This window comes from Beta vulgaris, chromosome 4 (genome assembly GCF_026745355.1).
Source record: "Beta vulgaris subsp. vulgaris cultivar EL10 chromosome 4, EL10.2, whole genome shotgun sequence".
Lineage (NCBI taxonomy): Eukaryota > Viridiplantae > Streptophyta > Magnoliopsida > Caryophyllales > Amaranthaceae > Beta > Beta vulgaris.
The window spans coordinates 7976718-7999104 of NC_079205.1; the positions used below are offsets into that span (position 1 = coordinate 7976718).

General features: G+C 33.3%; 1 long non-coding RNA gene and 1 pseudogene across 1 annotated transcript; one reads left to right on the forward strand and one right to left on the reverse strand.

Moving 5' to 3' along the window:
* Positions 1 to 553: 553 nt before the first annotated feature.
* LOC104907264 (uncharacterized) lies at positions 554 to 3315 on the reverse strand (annotated as a pseudogene).
* Positions 3316 to 13723: 10408 nt separating this feature from the next.
* Positions 13724 to 18415, forward strand: LOC104907246 (uncharacterized). Its single transcript, XR_008968918.1, has 2 exons — positions 13724 to 17507; positions 17598 to 18415. It is a non-coding gene; the product is annotated as an uncharacterized LOC104907246 (long non-coding RNA).
* The last annotated feature ends 3972 nt before the right edge of the window (positions 18416 to 22387 follow it).

A 22387-nucleotide genomic window follows, 5' to 3' on the forward strand; every position in this document is an offset into this window, starting at 1 on the left:
AAAATCCTCTCACTATCTTCAAAGCAGCAACAGGTTTTACGCAGCAAACAGACAAAATGCTTCAGAACTACAGTCTCACTAGTAATTTTGAACAGCAACAGACAAGTTTCTCAGCAGTATAAAGCTACAAAACTATTCATCAACAGTATAAAGCTTCTACAAGACAAAATTGTGAACAGTTTAAAGCAGAAGACAAATTGTTCATACACAGTAAAACAACGTGACATTACTAGTTCTCCCCTGCCTATATATTGAGGACTCTTCTTCAGATTAAGGGGAGAGCAAAATACACGAGAACAAAAGCTCCTCAGAAAATCTCTCTCTCTCTCTCTCTCTCTTCTTCTACAAATAAATTTGTAACTCTCTTTAGTATTTTCAGTTTCATATCAAGACGATTTGTAAGTCTTTCATTTTAAGCAATGGCTGGTTAAACCGCCTTAGTTTTAATTGTTTAATGTTTTATTTTAAGATTTTATTTTATCTCTGTATTATCTGTTAAAACCCCAAATGTTTTATTTTAAGATTTTATTTTATCTCTGTATTATCTGTTAAAACCCCAGATCCTTGGCGTTTAATATATATACAGGGCCGTCTTAAACATTTTAGAGGCCCTGTTCTAATCTTAAAAATTGGGCCCCTTATATTTAGAAAAATGAAAATACGATTATAATAAAAAAAAATTTATTAAAAAAATAAATATCAAAATACGATTATATTCTTACAAATTGAATCTACGAAAACTTAAACTACTTTATTAAAATGGTAAATAAAATCTCAATACAGCTTAAAGCTATTATTAACCTCCTACATAAAACGAGCTATTCTTCTGACGCTTTTTGAAGCAAATTCATCAACCAAATCTTCATATTGTATGGTCTCCAAAAGATCATTCTCAATTGCTATCAAAGCTAATCCATTAAGCCTTTCTTGTACCATGGTGGACCACAAGTAAGATTTCAACAACTTCAATTTTGAAAAGCTTCTTTCTGCAGAAGCAACTGTCACAGGAATAGTCAATAAAATTCTATACGCAATCTCATTAGGAAAACAATCTATGCCCTTCAAAAAATTTAATATATCAATAGGTCCCATTTTTTCTTGGGCAATATTCCTCTGAAATCTAACTCCACATATAATTCTTCTCCATTGATATCAGATTGATCATTATGTTTTAATGCCTTTTCAAAATTATTACAACAAGACAACAAAGTTAGATGATCCAATGATTGTAACTTGCGCAAGTCAAACAAGAATCCAAAAATACTCTCATACTCTTGATATTGCTCAAATCTCTTCTCAAGGGAAACAACAGCTTGATCAACAAGGTAAAGAAAGTAGGTAACTCTAAAAGACTCTTCCCCAGATAGCTCAACTGATGGGGTATCTGAATTCTCATCAAAATTTCTTTTTCTTCTAATTATACGTCTTTGAGGAAATATTGGCTCAATATTCATTTCAATAGCAATTCCCTTAGCATTATCCAATGCATTATAAAAGCCAGTTTCTCTATATCCTTCAAAAAATGATATTAGCCCCTTTATTTTTTCCATAGCAACATCAATAAGCATATCTTTTGATTGTAAGAGCTTGCTAACCATATTAATTGCAGATAATATCTCAAACCAAATGATTATTTCATTAAGAACTCAAAATCACCAAGCTCATTTGTGCTAAGGATTTAGCTTCACTTTTTATTTTAGAATCAAGATCATTTTCTGATACTTCAAGTAAAGCTTCTCTAAAATCTGACATTTGAGATCTTATAGCTTTAACACTATCTAACGACTCTCCCAACGAGTGGATGACAATGAAATCCTTTTACATTATCTTTCAAAATTTGCCACCTTTTAGTAGAATTTGCAAAAATTGTATAAATTCGTTGAATAACTCCAAAAAAATCTTTAGCTTTACCACATGAGTTAGCCATATCACACAATGCTAAATTAAGACTATGACAACCACAAGGAGTATAAAATGCTCTCGGTTAATGTCTAAAAACTTCTTTTGAACACCTTGATGTTTTCCTTTCATATTTGATCCATTATCATATCCTTGTCCTCGTGCATCAAATTGTTAAGATCAAGATTTTTCAGCTCGCTTTGTAAAACATTAAAAAGTCCTTGGCCAGTTGTATCATTCACATTTAAAAATCCTAAAAAAGATTCCTCAATGCTAACAGAATTTGAAGAAACATCAACATATCTTATTATCAAAGACATTTGCTCTTGGTGGCTAACATCGGGTGTACAATCGAGTATCACGGAGAAATATTTTGCTTGTTTGATTTTTTTAATGATTTCAGTTTTTATTGCACAAGATAATGCAAGTGAACATCGTCATTTGTAACACGACTTACATGTTCTTGAACAACAGGGTCAAACTCTGCTAACATTTCAATTAAACCCAAAAAGTTACCATTGCTATTTTGGTACAATTTCTCTTTATAACCCCGAAAGGCCAAATTATGTTTAGCAAGGAATTTCACTATTGAAATGATTCTTTTCAAAACATTCTTCCAGTGCTCTTTCTCTTTTTCAATTAGATTTTGAGTTGTTTTATCTATAGTTTCATTCTTATTTAGCCTCAAACGTAGCTCATACCAAATAGCCATGTTATTAACATGTTCCATGCCTGTCTCGTGCTCTCTAAGTCTTTCACCAATATGTGCCCAATCACTAAAACCCTCGTTCGTCAATTGACCTCTACCAATCCCTCTTTTGAAAACCTTACAAGAAAAACAAAATACTTTATCAAGCTCTTTTGAATAGACAAGCCAATCTCTATCATGCTCTCCCATTAGATAAAACTCTAGTGTATAAATTAGCAGTAAATCGTCTAGAAAATTTATCTTTAGGACCCTTCACAATAGAAAAATCTCTTTTGGACCTTTCATTACTAATACATCAATCATTTAGAATCAAGGGCATCCCAGTTTCTTGGATCAAATATATCAAATAAAGGTTCAAATGGGGTTTCTTGCTTTTCATTATCATTACTATTATCCTCCAAATCCTCATCACAGTCATTGTTAGAAACAACATTTTGATTATCCAAATTATCATTTTCAATAGGCATATCACCTCTATTTTTTGAGTCCACATTTTGATTCTCCATATCAACATTCTTGTTAGTAACTTCATTTTCAAGAAATTCATCATTTTCCTTCTCGATATTTTGATTATCAACATGAATATGAGGCTCTTTTATAATAAATTTATCAAGAGCTCCTTTTTGGGATTGAGTTAACTCCTCAAGCCTTTTTTTTTTCTTACGTTTTTCATACCCAAATTCATACTTTCTAGTTTTAGGAGGCATAGGGAAAAAAACAACTAAGGTGTAAAACTCACAATCAACAATCTAAGACGTAAATGAAAGTGAAAAAAAGGAGCGAAACAACCTGACAATTAAGCAATAATACTCCAATTGTGATGAATATTCCCCAATTAATCAATTATTAAGCAATAATTTCAACCTAAAAAATCAAAAAAAAAAAATCTCATTAAAATATACACAATACATTAATTCTTAAAATTATAAAATACTACTTCTAATAGACTATTCTGACAGAAGATCAATAAGAGCAACAATGATCCAAGTAAGAGAAACAAAAGTCACAAAATATGTCCACATATATTTCGAACATATTTAGATTAAGGCTAACGAAAACACCAACAACCAATCATAATAATTCTTAATTTTTTTGAGGACACAACTGTTGACACTAGACTCAAAATTTAAATTACTCTTCTCCTTCCCCCTTCTCACATCAACAAAGTATAGTGAGTAGCACACAACATCCATGGAATTCAAAGAAAATAAAAATTGACCCCAAATAGCTTCAGTCCATCACCATGCCGCAAAGCAAATACTATACTGCCATTATTATAATTGAAAGGAATGCAAACAATAATTAAATAGAAAGCAGAAACATATTGAAAGGAAAAAACACAAGTCAAAGAAATAAGCATTCATGCACCATGAATCATTGAATTGCACAGAGAACTGGATACATCATAACATCACTGCATCACATGTAGCAAATGTAATTTAAATAAAGCAAAAAATAGAATTAAGCAAAAGAAAAAACAGAACCTCAAGTTACCTGGTAATTGGTATACGGCAGATTGCAGAATCATGATTGATTGATTGGTCTTCTAAGCATGAGTTGCTACAACGCCTACAAGACCAAGTATATTGCACCTGAATCATTTGTAAAGATGAGAATCAAAGGCGACCATTAGCTTCCATGATTACAAACTTACAATATATAATACTTCAGTAAAATTAGTCCGAAACACCCAATTTCCCGAAATCGTAGATAAAATTCTTTCAATTTATTTCCTCCTAAAGTAAGTGAATTGATGCATAGAAAAGAAAACTGAAATAAGTTGATATGTATTACAGAGTTACAGTCACCCAATTACCCAAATAATTAGATCTTCCAAATTCAAAAGCTATCATATTGCACAAGAGAAAATAGCAGTACCTTTAAAATCGAATCTGGTTACTTCTTCTTCCCCAAATTTCCAGAAATAAAACCCGAAATTTCCAGAAAAAAAAAAAACAAAAAGTTGAAGGTATGAATTTCAATTTCTTTTGTCTCAGAACTAATTGTAATTGATAAAAAAATAGAAATGAGTTAGAAATATATATATATTGAAAAAAATAAGCCGTTAATTGAAGCTTGGATGGAGGAATCACAATTGATATTTTCATATTTTTCGCAACGGTTGATGAGGAATGAGTGAGAGAATTTTGGAAGTTGTTACGAGAAATTGAGAAATTGAGAAATTAAAGATTTAGAAGATTTTTTCTGAAAATTGGAAAGAAAAATAAGGGAAGTTAAAAGAACGTGGTTTGGTTCTTATTTGCAGTTTGCACGCGATAGAAAGAAAGAAGACAAAGATTTTTTTTTTTTTAAAAAAAAGTTGGGCTGCAGAAATGGGCCCTCAAAATTTCGGGGCCCTGTGCTAATGGTCTGTTTGCATAGGCCATTGGCCGGCCCTATATATATATATATATATATAGGAACAAGATCTTGTGAAAACCACTAGTTAATCTGAAAACTGAAAACAAGATATCTGAACCGTTGATTTTGATCGTACGGTTTATATCTCAATTCCCTCTCTCCCACTCTAACACTCCCTCTCACTCATCAAACTCCACCCCACTCTCTCTCCTCTAAAGATCAACCCAGATTTTTTTGCCGCTTAACCCTTTCATTTTTTTTCTCTCTCCTCCATCAATGGCAGAAAAGATTTGCATCTCTTCTTCTCTCTTTACTCCTCTGCTCTGATGCAGCCCAAAACAACAACTCCAGCAACCATACCACCACCAACAAATCGTGCCGCACAACCTACGACATCTTCGTCTTTCCTCTCACTCCTTCTCTTTCGCACACTTTCGGCGCTGTAGAGGTTTCGCTTTCCGGTTCGCCGACAGATTCCGGTTCGCCGGTGATTTCGTCGTGGTCTTCGCGCAACATCTTCGTTCGTTCGTTCACCGTTACAGATCTTCGTTCGTTCGTCGGTGATTGAGTTTTTTTTGTTAATAATAATTTCAAAGTTCAATTACTCATTCATAAACTTGCGAATTGCTAATTTTAGCTCAATTTTTCTCTAGTTGTTTGAAAAATTGTATGTGTTTCGTATTTATTTGTGTTTCAATTGGCTAATTTCAGCTGAATCTTTGTGTTCTTTCCCTATACATTATTTTTTTGATTTTTCCTCTGTTTAAGATCGAAAAAAATTACCTTGTATTGCTTTTGAGTTTTGAGTTTTCGTATCTTAATTATGGTTTTGTGAGGTAAATATGGGTACTTTGTGTTGATATGGAACTTCAAATTAGGGTTTTCGTGATTTCCTTCTATGTCGCCATTGGAGCTTCAACGCTCAGCTTCGAAGTAGATCTCTGTTTTTTTTTTTGGTAAAGTGCAGTTCATAGAATTAAAATAAACAGTTACATAAACAAGTTTGAGAAGCCAGAAAGCTTAAAAGTTAAGCAAAACAAGTAGATTTCTGTTTGTTTGATGAACTTTTTTTCAATTTTGATAATTGGTAAAAGTTACCCTTAAAATATATAATAGTTATCCTAAAAGTCTTAGAAGTTACCCTAAAAATGATAATAGTTACTCTTAAATTAATAAATAAAGTTACTTTTAAAGTGGTAAAAGTTATCCTAAAAATGATAAAAGTTACCCTAAAAGTGGTAATAGTTACTCTTATAATAAATAAAGTTGCCCTTGAAATATATAGAACTACCCTTAATATAATAAAGTTACCCCAAAACTGGAAAAAGTTACCCTAAAAGTGTTAAAAGTTACTCTAAAGGGGTTAAAAGTTACCCTTGTTTTCAGTTTTCAGATTCAGAGGTGTTTTTAGCGGATCCTACCCCTATATATATATATATATATATAAATATATATATAAGAGCAACTATTATTGAACACATACTCCCTCCGTTTCCTAAAGATCTTCCCACTTACTGTTCCTACAGATACCAAGGAAAATCAAGTTGTGTGGGGCATGGTGTGAGTAAAGTAGGAGAGAGAAAGGGGTTAAGATAAATAACAAATAGAAAGGGGTTAAAGTAGGAGAGAGAAAGAGAGTAAAATTGAATTAATAATGTGATGGTGGACTATATGATAGTGACATGAGAGGGTAAATAGGGAAATTTATTTTGCCAAATAAGGAATAAAGCAAAAGAGGGAAGATCTTTTGAAAACACCCTTAAACGGAAAGAGGGAAGATCTTTAGGAAACGGAGGGAGTATAAGAGTAACTTCAATGGAGTGGAAAACTAACTTGCTAGTAATTTTTCAAAATGCTAAGCTAGTTGCTAAACCATTGGAGCACATGTTGGAGTTTTGCTTTACCAAGCGAATTTGCTTTATTGGCTTGGCCAAAATAATGGTCCCACACAACAAGTAGTTGTTTTCAATAAGAAAGGAAAAAGGTGATTGTGTGACCTATCCAAATAATAAATAATTTAGCTAAATCATCAAAAGAAGTTGACTAAAAACAGAGTTAGCTAAAGAGAATGACGCGTCATCTTTAGCCAAGTATGAAGTTAGCTAAGAGCAACTCTAATAGTAGAGAGTGCCCCCTAGGTTTTTTAAGCTAACTCAACTTTAAACTAAAAGTCGCAAAATGGTTAGCCAATATACTTATTGATTGAGTAGGTACCACTTGTCATCATCTTTTCTATATTATTTTTTACACAATCTCCACTTACTATTAATTGGAACCAAATTCTTACATGGGTCCACAACTTTAGTTCACGCGAATTGGTTTAGTTAAATTACATTGACTAGGAAATGAAATTTCATCTTCTCACTCCAATAATTTTATTAATTGCTTAACTTTTTTTTATTTGCTAACAAGTCTTTAAAATATATCATTAGAGTTGCTTTAATAGAATACCAACATAATCTAAAACCACATAGCTTCCTTTATTTATTTCTTTTCTCACATCATTCGTCTATATTACTTTCAAGTAACTTTCTCATCTATCCTTTTCATTTTACAATTTTATACTTATATTCACATAATTTTTTCTACTTCCTCTATTTCGTTTTAAATTTAATAAAAAAAATATTATTTATAAGATATAAAATTCTTTTTTGTTGCATTTAAAATGAAACGAAGAAAATATTTATCTCCCCAGAGAATATTTATAGTATACCTGGGTGTACCATGCTCATGGTACACCCAAGACTATTTTCTCCAAATGAGCAAAATGAGCAAAACGAAGAAATGAATAAATGAGCAAACATTTCTACTCATTTAAAAAAATGAGCAAAATGAACAAATTAGTAAATGAACAAATGTCCATATGAGCAAATCTGGTGTCAAATGAGCACCTTAATTACTAATTTATTACAAAAATACCCTTAGATGTATCATGCTCATGATACACCTGGATATAGCAGGAGTGAACTCATCTTCCTCCTCCTCTCTTGACAAATTATTATCCATTCATGATTCATCCTCAAGCACGCACATGGGTCTTGGCCTTGCTTCTCGTGTGAGAGAGATAGGAAGTAGCGTGAATATCCAAAAATGTGGGCACTCTCAAACAATGACACGTTCATATAACTCCAAATTATTTTCCATGACTAATCTCCTGCACTCCCCCCTAACCCAATCAATGACTCTCTCTCTCTCTCTCTCTCTCTCTCTCTCTCTCTCTCCATACTAAACTAACTCAAACTGCCAAAACCACGTGCTCCCCTTAACCCTTTACCTCTCAAACAACCTATCCTTTTCCACCCATCTTTTCCTATATATTCCCTCCTTATCCTCATCCCATAATATAACACACTACTTACTCTTACTACTACATCAAATCTTACATTCAACAAAAATATAAACACAGTACAAGAAGAAATATTATTAACTTTTGCAAAGATGAACAACACAAGAACTTGGATTGTAGCAACAAGTTTGGCGGCAGTTGAGGGTCTTAAAGATCAAGGATTTGCGAGGTGGAATTATTACCCAATTAAGTCTATTCAACAACATGTTAAGAACAATGTTAGATCGTATTCTCAAGCTAAAAGAGTGTCTTCTTCATCTTCTACTTTGATTTCTAACAAGATTGATGATAAGTTAAAAGAAGCTGAGGATTCACTTAAACATGTTATGTATTTGAATTGTTGGGGTCCTAATTGATCATCACTGCACATTTTTATAAATATGGTGATCTTCGATGTAATTTTGTATATATATGTATCTTTTGTTAGCAATGAAGCTTCTTCTTCTTTAACTAATGAGTTCTTTTGGTAATTATTGTTAGCGATATGGTGATCATCAGTGCGCATCGCGTGTATATAGGACTACTTTTCTTAATAACTCGTGATAGATCTAGTTTTGCGAATTGTAGATTTGATTTTTGATTGAAGAGATAATAAACCGTGGAATATGGTTGCTTACGGATTTTGTTTGTTTTGGTCTAAACTGGAAGAAGTAATAACCAAATTTAACTCACCAAGTCACCAGGAAAAATAATTGTGAACGGGGAATATAGTTTTATGATTCTACTTTCAATATTGATTGGTTTCTAGACAAAAACTATTCTTCTTGTTTTTTAAGATCTATTTGCTTCAAATTAATAGATTATGCCGAGGGGTGGATTTCAATTTGCGTCGTTAAATTCAAACACAATCTAAACTTCTTAAAGATTCATCAATAGCACAAAGAAGTGAGAGAGAATTAAACTTTTGCGAGAGAAAGCTTTTGTGCGGGGTTGAAATGAAATGAATAGGAATGACAATGGGTTGTATCATAGGGGTACAGTGGGTATAACTGTACCCCCATTAATTTAAAAAAGTATATATACTCCCTCCGTTTCATAATATAAGGCATGCACGATGTTCGAGGTCGAACTTTGACCGTTAATTACTCTCAATTTATGTTGATATAAAATTTTAAAAAATAATATTATTATAGTATTTTTCAAGACGAATCCAACGGTATAATTTTTATAATTTTTACTTATCGTATTTGAGAGATATTTGTGGTCAAAGCAAATTTTCGTAAAGCGTAAATGACTTATATTTTGAAACAGATGGAGTATATAGTTTATACATGCGGACTTTTATCAAAATTAGTGTTTGTTTCATTGGTAATGAAGAGGAAATTGATAAAAGAGTGTGAGGTTGTATGTTCAATTTCTGTAATCTACCTTTCAATCTTTTTTTTTCTTACTCTTTCTTTTTTTCTCAAATGTTCTTTAGCAACATTTTTCTTCCTCTTACTCTTTCAGGCCCTCCTAAATAAAAGGAATAATTTATGTAGAAGTTAAATATGCAATTCTTATTATACATACACCAATACGAATTACAGAAAGTTACTAACTTATATTAAAATTGTCGGGTTATTTTGTATTTTTTTTATCTCACTTCTATGTACTTATTAAGTTATCATTTTATCTTCTAATAACCATTTTTCACCTTATTCCATTAACATGATTATGTGACTTATATCAACAACAAATTTTAAAAAAAATCTTCTACAATAATTTATCTTCCAAAATTTCCTCGGAATTCAAATTCATTACCTTTATCCACATCTTGTTTCGGAGCATTTTATATCATATATAATTTTTTTCTTATATATTAATGGTATTTTTAGGTTAAAGTTGGCGAAATTTGGCTCCAAAAAATAAAATATAGCCAAAGATTAGGACGGAAAAATGATATATTTTATGAATCTAATTGCTCATTGTTCCGTACCCCCATTTTTGAGTTTTTAGATCCGCCACTGGGTTGTATCGAATATTTTACAAACTTCATATCGAATCCATCACGGTTTGGATTCAGATTCTTTTCAGTCGAATATATATATGGATTATATTTATCAAATTTATATTGGTTTATTTTGCCTCCAATTGAGGTTAATTTAGCCAGAATATTAAGGCTGTTTTATCACTTTAAATCACAAAAGTAAATATTTTAAAGAGTATTATATATTTTTTTTCTCTTGATTTTATTATTGCGAATGTAACAATTCCATTTAAATGTTGTTTTGGTCTATAAATTGAGGTGGTATTAGTAACTTACGGGATTTGGATAAGATTTTCATTTTTCGAATTTGGATGGCATAATTTTCGTCAAATGGCGTCGGGTTAGGATTGAGTTATCATCTCTAGAAATGAATGGAACGAATTCATTCTTCTGAAAGGAAATAATAAAGCCATATTTGAGGGTAATTGTGAGGAGTAAGGTATTAAGGGTTATATTAGGTATTTCAATATGTTCTATCTTTTGATTTATTTTCATATTTAACTTTTGCCAAAGAAAATGGCCTTTTGGAGACCCATGGTTGGGCCGTGTAAGGCATAAATTTTGGGATGAAAATTATCGTCCAATATTGAAAGAATCTAGGTTAATTAATCTAGGTTTTCTAGCCTGAGTTTGAGGAAATGCTAGAGTAGAGATGGCTAACAGTGCGGGTCAATCAGGCCCATTCAGTCCAGCTACTAAAACAGTCCAGTCCGCACCACGAAACTGGTCTAGCCAGACCCAGCCCATGAACCAGACCAGCCAGTGGCGTATCCAGGAATTGCGGGATGGGGGTATGGATGAGAAAAATTCAAATAAAACAAAATACAATACTTGAGTTAAGTTACGACTAAAAATTCAAATCAAAATACAATGCCAATATCAATTAATGATTCAAATTATAACTAATTTAAAACGACAAAAATACATAAGTTTCAAATAAAAAAAATTACAAGTGCATCCGACGACCTTTCATAAATTACAAGTGCATCCGACGACCTTTCATAGTCTGAAAAGATGAAGTTGAAGACTTTTGTGATTTTCCTCCAATTCTCTTCCAAAATGATTCTAAACTTTTGTTTTTCATCTTCCAAATCTAGTATAAGTAAACATATTATTAGATATTAATACCAAAGTTCCTTGTTTCAAATTACATTTCACAACATTTAATTCCAAATTCAACTAATTTCAATTCACAACCTCTATTTCAATTTTACAATCTCTAATTTCAATTCAAGTAATCTCAATTTCAATTCAAGTAATGAAGTAATCTCTAATTTCAATTCAAGTAATTTCAATTCAACTATTCAAGTAATTAGTAATCTCTAATTTCAATTCAACATTTAAATCTCTAAGTTCAATTCAAGTAATCTATCCTTTATAAATTAGCAGAAATTATAAAAAAAATTAAAAAAAAAAAACAGAAAGTGGCGACGGGAGTTACAGACTTACAGTGAGTTCTGCTTCTTACTGCCGGCGGTGGCGTCTCGTGCCTCGTGGGCTCGTGGCGACAAGAAGAAGTGAAGAACTCCGGCAAAGGGCAAAATGGCGACAACAACCGAACAACGTCTACAATTCTGGGCGCCGGCTCACCGGCTGCAAAGTGTGAAAGTGGCGACTGAAAGCAGCCCGGCACTCCGGCAGGCGAAAAGAAAGAAGGAGAGAGAAAAGAAAAAAGAAACGTTATCTTTAGACTGACCAGAGGAGAGAGAAAGAAGGGGAGTAATTAGGGACGCGTGAGTGAGAGAGAGACTGAGAGAGTAATGAGGAACGTCTTTTGTCAGTTTTGGGGCCCGTTTCTTCTTTTTTTCCCCTTTTTTTCTTTTTTTTTCCTCAAATTTTTTTTTTTGAAAATGGGGGTACAGCTGTACCCACTGTACCCCCAGTGGATCCGCCCCTGAGACCAGCCTAGTTCAAGTAAATATTGAACCAAATTGTGTATATTTTAATCAAATTATATATATTTAAATCAAATTGCATATATTATAATTTAATCAAATTTTAAAATAATGAAATTATTCATTAATATTAATAATTGTATATATTTTAATTAATTTTAAAGATTTTATGTAACAATAGTGAATAATTTCAATGATTAAATAATTTTGAAAAAAAAATTCTCATGCTAGTGCGCCAGCCCGGTCCAGCCCATTAGACCCACGGATCGTTAGATTCGCTTCCTGAACCGTGAAAATCGGTAACAAACTGGTGTGGGTTAAGATTTTTCAGCCTGCGAACCAGCTCTCCCAACCCATGAATTTCACGGTCTGGTCCTGGACCGTGAAATCACAGCCCAGCCCGGCCCGTTACAGCCCACAGTCCGGGCCACCCAGCCCGCACCAGTAGCCATCACTATACTAGAGTAAAAATTCCATTTCAAACCTTAAAATTAAGCTTAAAACGTAAAAGTTGCTCATATTTAACCGAAAATTTAGATCATAACCCATTTTTCATACTTGGCTTTAATTTATCAGTTCCAACTGAAATTATTTGATTTAATTTTTTTTTTCCATTTCAAATCTCAGGACCACATCTAATAGAATAAAAAGATTGGTCATACTATAAAATGATAAGTTATACACAAAATTATCCGAAAATACGTTCATAATCCAACACTTCTGTATCAAATAGTTCGAGTAATTAATTAATCATCTAGCTACCCTTTACTTGCAAATGGAGTATCATTTTATCACTAGAATCTTTCAAACAACCACAAAGAATTGATTCCACCTGTGTGTTTAAAGTTGAAACATTAATTAAAGATCGTGTTGGCAACGATTGATCTAACAAATGGGAGCTAAATTCTTTTAAATTATACAGACAAATGCTTAATTATGCCCACTAGTTGAACACACCCAAATTTCTAAGATTCTCACACGTAACATCACCTTATCCATATTTTATCACAATATTTTGTGCACTTTCTCCAAATTCAGTGTACCATTTTGTCTGCATCTGTGAGTGTAGATTACACTCTTCTTTTTTTGTCTGTAACCACAATCTCCCAAATAAACCAGGGGCTCTTTTCCTTTGGTATTCACCAAAACAACCAATCAACTCAATTCTCTCTCCTCTATAAAACACCCAACCAACCCATTTCTTAAGCATCAAAAATACTACAACTTTAATCAAACTTCTTCAAAACACATAATCAAAGTTCTAAACTTTATTAAAAGTTTCTAAATTTTCATACCCAAAAAAATGAGTTCAGTAAAAAGTAGAGCATGGATAGTAATGGCAGCAATTGAAGGGATGAAAGATCAAGGATTTGCGAGATGGAATTATACAATAAGATCACTTCAAAATCATGCCAAAAATAATGTTAGATCTTATTCTCAAGCTAAAAATCTTTCTGGGTCAACTTCCTCTGTTATTTCCCAGAAATTGAATGATTCTGAAGAGTCTCTTAGGAAAGTTATGTATTTGAGTTGTTGGGGTCCTAATTAATTTTATTTATGGACTTTCCAATTTTCTTACTGTATTGTATTGATTAAATGTATAGTTTATGCAATATAAATAGTCTTCAATCAAGATTTTTGGGTCTCTGAATTCGCTCTAATCTTTAAATGTTTGTTATTACTATGCTTTTTGATCGCTGGATTTGGTAATTTGATAAATGGAGTAAATGAAAAGAATTATTAGAAGAAAAAATTGGTTTATAATCAAGAAATATCATTGGTTTCAGATCAGTCATCGCGCTCAGACACATTAATTTCACTCAATAAGATTGAATTGGAATGAAGAAAAACAAATAAATTCACTTAATTTTGGTAAACGAAATGAACATGAATATGGGATTTCTCTTATTTCTTAAAACAAAATTCACAACCCACTAATTGTTCCGAGTATATGTGGCTCTAATAAGTAATAACGGTTAGATGATTGTACTTATCGGTTTAAATCATCGATTACATTAATTTTGTATACAAATGTTTGATACTCAAGTGAGTTGATAGCTCACTTTTGAGAGATAAATACAATTTACGATTTTTTCACCATATACTCCGAGTTTTTAAAAAATTTACGAGTTATCCCATGTTTTCAAAATTCACCAGCTACCTCTTAGGTCTTAGTTACTTTTTATTAGCATTAAATGCCTTTATAATTAATGGACGTTAGTGCTCCGTTGGCCCAAATCTACAAGTTTGTCATTAATTTTGTGACGTCATAATGGTAATCTCCTATTAGACATCACTTCACTTCCAAAAAATTTGTCCCATCAACTTCCAGTCATCGGTTTTGGTTCATCCATAAAACCCTAAAATTGGGGATTTTGAACAAAATTCGTTAACCATTTGATGTGCATTAGGAAGGTATTTTGAACAAATTGTTGTCGAGTTGAAGAATCTCAACAAAAGACTGAAGTAAAAATGTGATTTTGTGGAACTGCGAAAAAGTTAAAATTTTCAAAGCAACGGTTAAAAAACTGCGAAATGTAAAAAAAATCTTCATTTTCTTCAACTTAAAGTGCTTTGAAGTTAAATAATTTCACACTTGTTGCATGAATAATGTTTTGCATTGTTTTAGGATGCTAGGGTTAGTTGTGGTTGTTCGACTTGTAATTTTTTGAAATTTTTGTGCTTTGTACTTAGGTCTTCTTTACTTTGTGTTTGATTTTTATGTTATGTGATTATTGGGATGGTATGTTGTATAGTTATTGGTGCATTTCAATACTCATGATTTTGATGTTAGGGTAGAGGATCGGACATTGATTTGTTTCATTTAATGGGCTTGTTTGAAGATTTACTTGAGAAATCATTGAAGGAAAATGTGTATTTGTCTAAACTATTTAGGGTGTTAGTTAAGAATCTTAGGACTAAGAAGAAAATTGAGTTGAGAACTGATTCTGATTTGATGAAAGTGTGGGTATGGGGATTGGCCAAGGATACCATTGAGTTATGAGTGGAGGAGACTGCAGACTCTTGCCAAGTATTTAGGTATGTTCTTGTAAAGAAATAATGAGGAGAGGGAGAAGCTTGAGAGCATAAGGAGAGTACAGGATATATTAAAGAGGGAGAGAGAGAAGGAGGAGGAAAGGAGGAGACAAGAAGAAGAAGAAGAAGAGGAGTAAAGGAGATTGGAAGAAGAGAAGGAATATGCAACTAGATTTTGTGTTGCTATTGAGGTACATGTGTTGTCTATTGACAATGATGAGGTTGAGTACATGAGAGTGTACTTAACACAGGAAGCTGATGAAGTGGTCCCTAATTTTTCACAACCACAACCTGAGGCTCAAACCCAAGACCTTGTTGACACCTCTCAACCCACAAATGAGCCACAACCTAGCCCAAGTGAGGCACAACCCACAACAACAATAGCAGCAACACCCACAAAGAGAACCCCAAGGAAAAAAAAAGAACAGCCACCCCTAAGAAAAAGAAACTGACCTTAAGGCCCAAGAAGAAGGCTAGCCTTGAACAACCCATTCTCACTAAGCCCACCCCCTCACAGCCTACTGAAACACAGCCCATCCCCTCTGAGCCCACCCCCTCGCAGCCTACTGAAACACAGCCCCCAACCCAGTAAAACACATCCCACCCAACTAACCCCCTCATAGCCTACTGAAACACAGCCCCCCCCCCCCCCAAATCACCCCCTATTCATCACACCTCAACTGAGCCTAACTCACCATCTATTTCACATGACACCCCATTTGAGCATACCTCATATGAGCCAACCCCAACTGATCAAACTTTTATGGTAAAAGAGAAGACGAAGAATTTAGGTCCTCAGGTTTTAGAGTGCCTAAAATCACATCTAAAAGGCTAGACACCTATGTTCCAATTAAAAGGGCAAGGAACTGGGAGGCAGGGAAGTGGAAAGAGACCAAAGAGGGTGGATTTTGGTGATGATGATGGAGATGAAATGATGAGGACATCATTGCTGAGTAGGATGAAGAAACATCATAAGATAATGATGTTTTAGGGGACTTTATTGTAGATGAGGATGAGGACGCTTTTGCATATGATGATGTATCCGAGAAGGCTTTTGAAGATTTCTTAGATGGGAGCTCTAGTATGGACAAGTTGTATAGGAATGGTAAGATATGTAATGAACAGTCATATGGGTCTATTACATTAGAGCCTTGGTTGATCTTTCCAACTAGGGAGGTGTTTTTGGAGGTTCTGAGTGATTTTTGCATTTAAGAAGGCTTTGGTACTCTTGTCTTGAAGGCTAATAACAAGAGGTTTACAACTTGTTGCATAATGGAAGCATGTGAACGGAGGATACATGATTTCAGATTAATTGATACAACCAGTTGGGCCATCAAGATCATTAAGGGGGAACATACAACATGTGGAAGGTTAAAGGAGAACCCCATGGTCTTTTCTTTCTAGCTGTGTAAGAAACTGTAGGAAGTTATCAAAACAATCCTTGATATTCCTGTTAAGTCTTTGCAAAAGGTAGTTCAAGAGAAGTTTAGGGTGACAGTCAAGAAGAGGTTATTTTACAAGGTGAAAATCATGGATAAGGAGGAGATTCATGGAGGGTTTGTTGAGGCTTACAGCTTAATCCCCACATATGCTGAGGAGATTAATCCCACAAACCCAGGGTCATATGTCCTTATAACATGGACAAGGAGCATAGGTCAGGTAGCACCAAGTTTCAAGGCCTTTTTTTTTAAATTTACAACACAAGTGAGGGGGTTTTTAAGATGTTATAGGCCTTTGATAGGCATTCATAGCGCACACTTGAGTGGATATTATAAGGGGGTCTTGTTGTCTGCTCTAGGTGTTGATGGCAATAATAAAATATTTTTGATTACATATGATATTATTGATACTGAGAGAACATGATCTTGGGAGTATAGTAACTTGAGGTTGTGCTTTGAAAAAGAAGGGTGCAACAAGGAAGATTGGTGCTTCATTAGTGATAGGATGAGAGGGGTTGATGTTGTGCATGGGGTGTTTCCAAGGCTACTAGGAGGGTCTGTTGCCAACATTTATGAATGAACTGCAAGAATTTGAGCTGGAGTGGATCAGCCTTCACAAGTTATTTTGGATTGCAAAATGCCTACAACACATATGTGTTCAATAAAGCAATGGAGAATATCTTGGATTTTGATAAAGATGTTGCTGCCTATCTAGATAACACCACGGAGCAGTGGTCCATGCATATATTTGACACAACAATCAGTTGTGATCACAGTACCACAAACTTTATGGTGAGTTTTGATGCCTGCACCAAAGCTCATAGAGATTTACTTGTGCTCAACCTACTTAAAGGTATTCAATTGTGACTTTTTTGTTTTTCAATTTTTCCTTGATCTGAATTATTATTGATCTAACATTTCTCTTTACTTTTTCATCCATAAGAGTCTGGTCAATGAAGAGGATTGGTGCAAGTTTTGACAATGCTATTGACATGGAGTCAGGGCAACTAACTGATTATGTTACAAAGGTGCTCGAAACTAGGACTGGGGATTCAAGATTCTATCATGGAACAGCTTGTGGAGGAGGGGAGTTTGAAGCCATAGATGGGAGCGTTACTTTCCTAATTAACTTTGCTAGGTTAAGTTGTGGGTGTGGCACATGGCAAGGATGTGGTATCCCTTGCAAGCATGTTTTAAGGGTGATGTACAATGAGAGAGTTGACCCTCTTGCCTATGTGTCAGATTATTACAAGGGGACAACTTACAAGGCCACTTATGCTGAGCACATCCATCCCATGACTAATCAATCTCAATGGTCAGATTTTAACCTCCCACTAATTCACCCTCCACACAAAAAGAGAGGTGATGGCAGACCTCCAAAACAGAGGAAAATAGGTGTGAATGAGGCTAAAAAGGCCAAGAGATACAACACTACTGTGAAGTGCAACAGGTGCAAGAAGATGGGCCACAATGCAATAACATGTGGCAGAATGGATGTAGGAAAAAAGAGATTAAGCTGATAGTGAGGCTAGCACTTCCAAGAAGACACAGAAGAGAGCAAGAAAGGCCACCTAAGCAACCTAGCAACATTATTTGCATCTTTTAAACAAATTTTTTTGGGTGATTAACTTAAATCAGTTTTTGTAAAGCTACAGTGATATGGGCAAATCAGATTTTTCTAACAATGATTTAGTGTTCTTTGTTGTGGTGATTAGGGGAAGTCAGTTTTTTATAAAGAAACTAAACAACAAATTAGTTGTCGATTGTGCATACATGTTTATACAATGATAATTATGTTAAGCAACTTTTTTTTTCATTCTTGTGGCAAACATTACATCACTCACTTTCAAATTATATTACAAAGAGAAGCAATACAAACATAATTAACTCTAACTTAATTGTAAGCCTAACTAACTTATTTTGTTCTTTAAGCTTCTTCTTCATTTGCTTCCACTCTTCTTGCATATTTTAATTCTCTGATCTTCCCATGCTCTGTGCCTCATGATGGATGCCTCCACTTTGCTCCACCCAACCTTTGAACCACCTAAAAGTGTCATAAACATCACAGTTAAAGTACAATCGTTGTGGGTTTAAACTTGAACTAGAACTTCAAATTGCGAATTTTCTTCCACATCTACACATTCGATTTGGAACCTTAAGGTATGTAGACTCTTGGGTTGAAGAGGATATTTTAGAAAGAGAACTCATTAGGATAATTTAGAGAGATGGTAAAAAAAGAGTACTAGTAAGGATGTTAAAAAGGGGGATCCGCAATATATAAATAAACTGAGTAAAAGCACCTAACGGCTAGTTTTTAAAATCAGTTTCTATCCGTTAACTTGTCGTTTGTATTTGAAAACATTTATGGGTACCTGGTGAAAAAAAAATTCAATTTAAGGGTACCTTATGAATTAAAGTTTGCTTTAACGGAGCTACTCCCTCTGTTTTTTTTTTATCATTCCTACTTTTCTATGCGCGTCTTCCAATGCACGTTTTAAAACTTAAATATCTTTCATTATATATTAGTAAAAATTATAATGATTGAATATTAATAAAGTACTAATTGAGACGAATCAAACAAGACCCCACATGACTATGTTTTTTTCTTATAAATTGAGAACATTTGAGAAGATTCTCTCTATGCATGAATAGTGTCAAGATTCCAAGTGAGAAAGATAAAAAAAAACAGAGGGAGTATAACGGAAGGTTAACAAAAGTGGCATTTGGGTGTATTTACATATAAATAAGGGGTATTTGGTGAATTTTGAAAATATGGGGGATACTTGGTGAATTTTATAAAAACTTGGAGATATGTGGTGAAAAAATCGTACAATTTAATACTTATAGTTGTTTGGTTGTAACTTGGTGGTGATTTGATATATATGAGAATTTAATACTCATAGGATTATAGAAAGTTATATTTCCTCGTAAGTTATTTTCGTTATGTAATCATTAGGAGTTGACTAATGTGTTTTGTTGACATTAAGTAACTTGTAATTCCTGTAATTTGATATGAGAATTTTGAACGACCAAAAGGGCAAGATGAACAAATTACCACATTTTGTGGGAATTTCAATTTCTCGGGAATTTTCATTGCCCCTATTTTCCCCAATTATGTCAACCAAATAAGTGAATAACTAACAATTTAGAAAATCATGAAAATTTCTATTGAGCCCGCTTGAGGCGTAGCTCGATCTGTTGTCCACTACGTGTCGTGGGCTTGCCGCGATCAAATTTTTTTAATTCAAGCCCGGCCCACCACGATCCCGCCTATATGTCATGTGGACCGTCCCAAGGGTCGAATTCCCATTCTGTTTATTTGTTTTAGTCTAAAATTGATAAGAATCTAAAAACAACAACACTATAGGTTATTCGTTTTACTAATCTAAAAAAAAGTTATAAAATGAGAAATATTGCGACTATTTTAAAAACTAAAGATTTGTAGAAATCGTGATTGACTCAAGAGGTGAATTTTTCCGTCTTTCCTAATAAAGTTTAGGGTTCGATTTCTACTTAAATATTTGTTTGGAATTTAAAAAGAGGTTGGAGTTGTATGATTGTAATCCGCTTCTTAAAACCTATAGGATTTAAAAAAAAAACTAAAGATGTGTGTAGCTATATTTAACTAAAACAAATTGAACTAGAGTAGTATAGTATCCATCAATCCATGCGATGGTGATTGTGACACATTGCCATTCCCACATAGGCACATATGACATATAGTCATACTCATACCAACTGTCTCCCAAAAACCAGGGGTTTCTCTTCCTTCGGTATTGCAAATACAACTTGTTTCGCCACTAGTATTTTCTCACCTCCTTTTGTCAATTGTCACCCTATATAATACCCAACTCACATCTACCATTCTCAAGCATCAAACTTTCTTACAAATCATCATCAGTACATCCTCCAAAAATATCTCCATTTCTTCCTAAGTTGAAGTGTATTTTTTTGACAAAATCTTAGTAAAATTAAAAATGAGTTCAGCAAGAAGCAGAGCTTGGATTGTGATGGCAGCAGTTGAAGGTATGAAAGATCAAGGATATGCAAGGTGGAATTATACATTAAGATCTCTTCATCAACATGTTAAGAATAATGTTAGATCTTATTCTCAAGCTAAGAAACTTTCTTGGTCATCTTCTTCTGTGATTTCCCAGAAATTTAGAGATGAAAAATTGAAACAATCTGAGGAATCTCTTAGAAAAGTCATGTATTTAAGTTGTTGGGGACCTAATTAAATTCAATTCTATTCTATAAATGATATTTACACTTTAGTTACGAAACCATATTTCATATTTGTGGTTCATTTATCTTAGTTCTCGTCATTGAATTTTTATTTATTTTTTACTGATAAGAAAAGCATAGAATGCATACCATTTTACTACCATATTCAAATAAATCAATGGTTTTCTGCTAAACTCAACAGTGGGATAACTATATCAAATACGATGTCATTTTATACTCAATCTACTCATCAATTACCTTAGGGTGCGTTGGTATTAATGTGGTTTTCTGTTTTTTGGTTTTTTAATTTTCAAAGTCATATAATATATGTCTTATAATGAATAAAAAATACCAAGTAAGTGTTGACCCAGTGATGATGGGGACTAGCTTTGGTAAGACGGACTCGTGTTCAAATCCCCGCAGCACCCTTGGGAGAGGAATGGAACCTAACCACCCCGAACTTGACCTCGATCCGGATGTAGCCCGAAGGGTGAACCGGGTGCAAACACCAAAAAAAAAAAAATGAATAAAAAATTAGTCAAACTTACTGGAATTATGATGGTTTTGAAAACTGACAACTAAAAAGTGAAAACCATTTTTTCTGGTTTTCTGTTTTTAGTTTTAAAAAAAATGAAAATCGAAAAAAAAAAACAATAACGAACGGACCCTTAGCTTTTTTTTTTTTTTTCTCGAGAAGTGCAAAAAGTATAATTTCATCCATAAGCAGTAACTAATCATTTTTTAAGAAATTACACCTAATAATTTTTGACTTATTGATTTTCTTACATGTTTGGAGTACAACCTTGTGTTAATTTCAACTTTGTTCCGACGATAGAGTTATGTTTTCTTTTTTTGTCTTATTTCAAGAACTTATTACTCATTTATATTAGTTACACATCAGATTAGTACACTTTAGATTAGATATTTTTTCCTGAATAACAAAATATCACTAATTGGGCCTTAAAATTATAAAACTATTTTGGGATGAAATTAAATCAATAATATCTCACATCAGTATATTTGTTTAATAGTTTAGAGTAAATATATGGTCAAAGTTGAGTCAAATTGCAAAATTATACTAGATCAAGTTAGATAATCTAAAATTCAAGCCAGATTATAAAACAATCAAATCAGATCACCTAATTTCAGATGACGAAAACATATAGGGTCCAATAAGTTATAATCCTTTCGTCTTATTTTAGTTCACCCACCTCGACTTTACGGTGTCTAATACATATTTTTTGACAATTAGTATCTTTAATTATAGAAAAAAATAATTATTTTAGAAATACACATTAATGAAATGAATCTTGCATGATCCAGTATGGTCATGTTTGATATCTTTGCTAATGTAATGTAGGTCTATATTTAATTTTTCTCAAAGTCTTAAAAAAAAAAAGTCTCACGTTAGTCTTAACGTGAGACTAACCAGCCCAAGAGATATATATTTTTAGAAAACGAACCGCGTCTCACAAATTCTCACGATAATATTTTGACAAAATCTTAGTA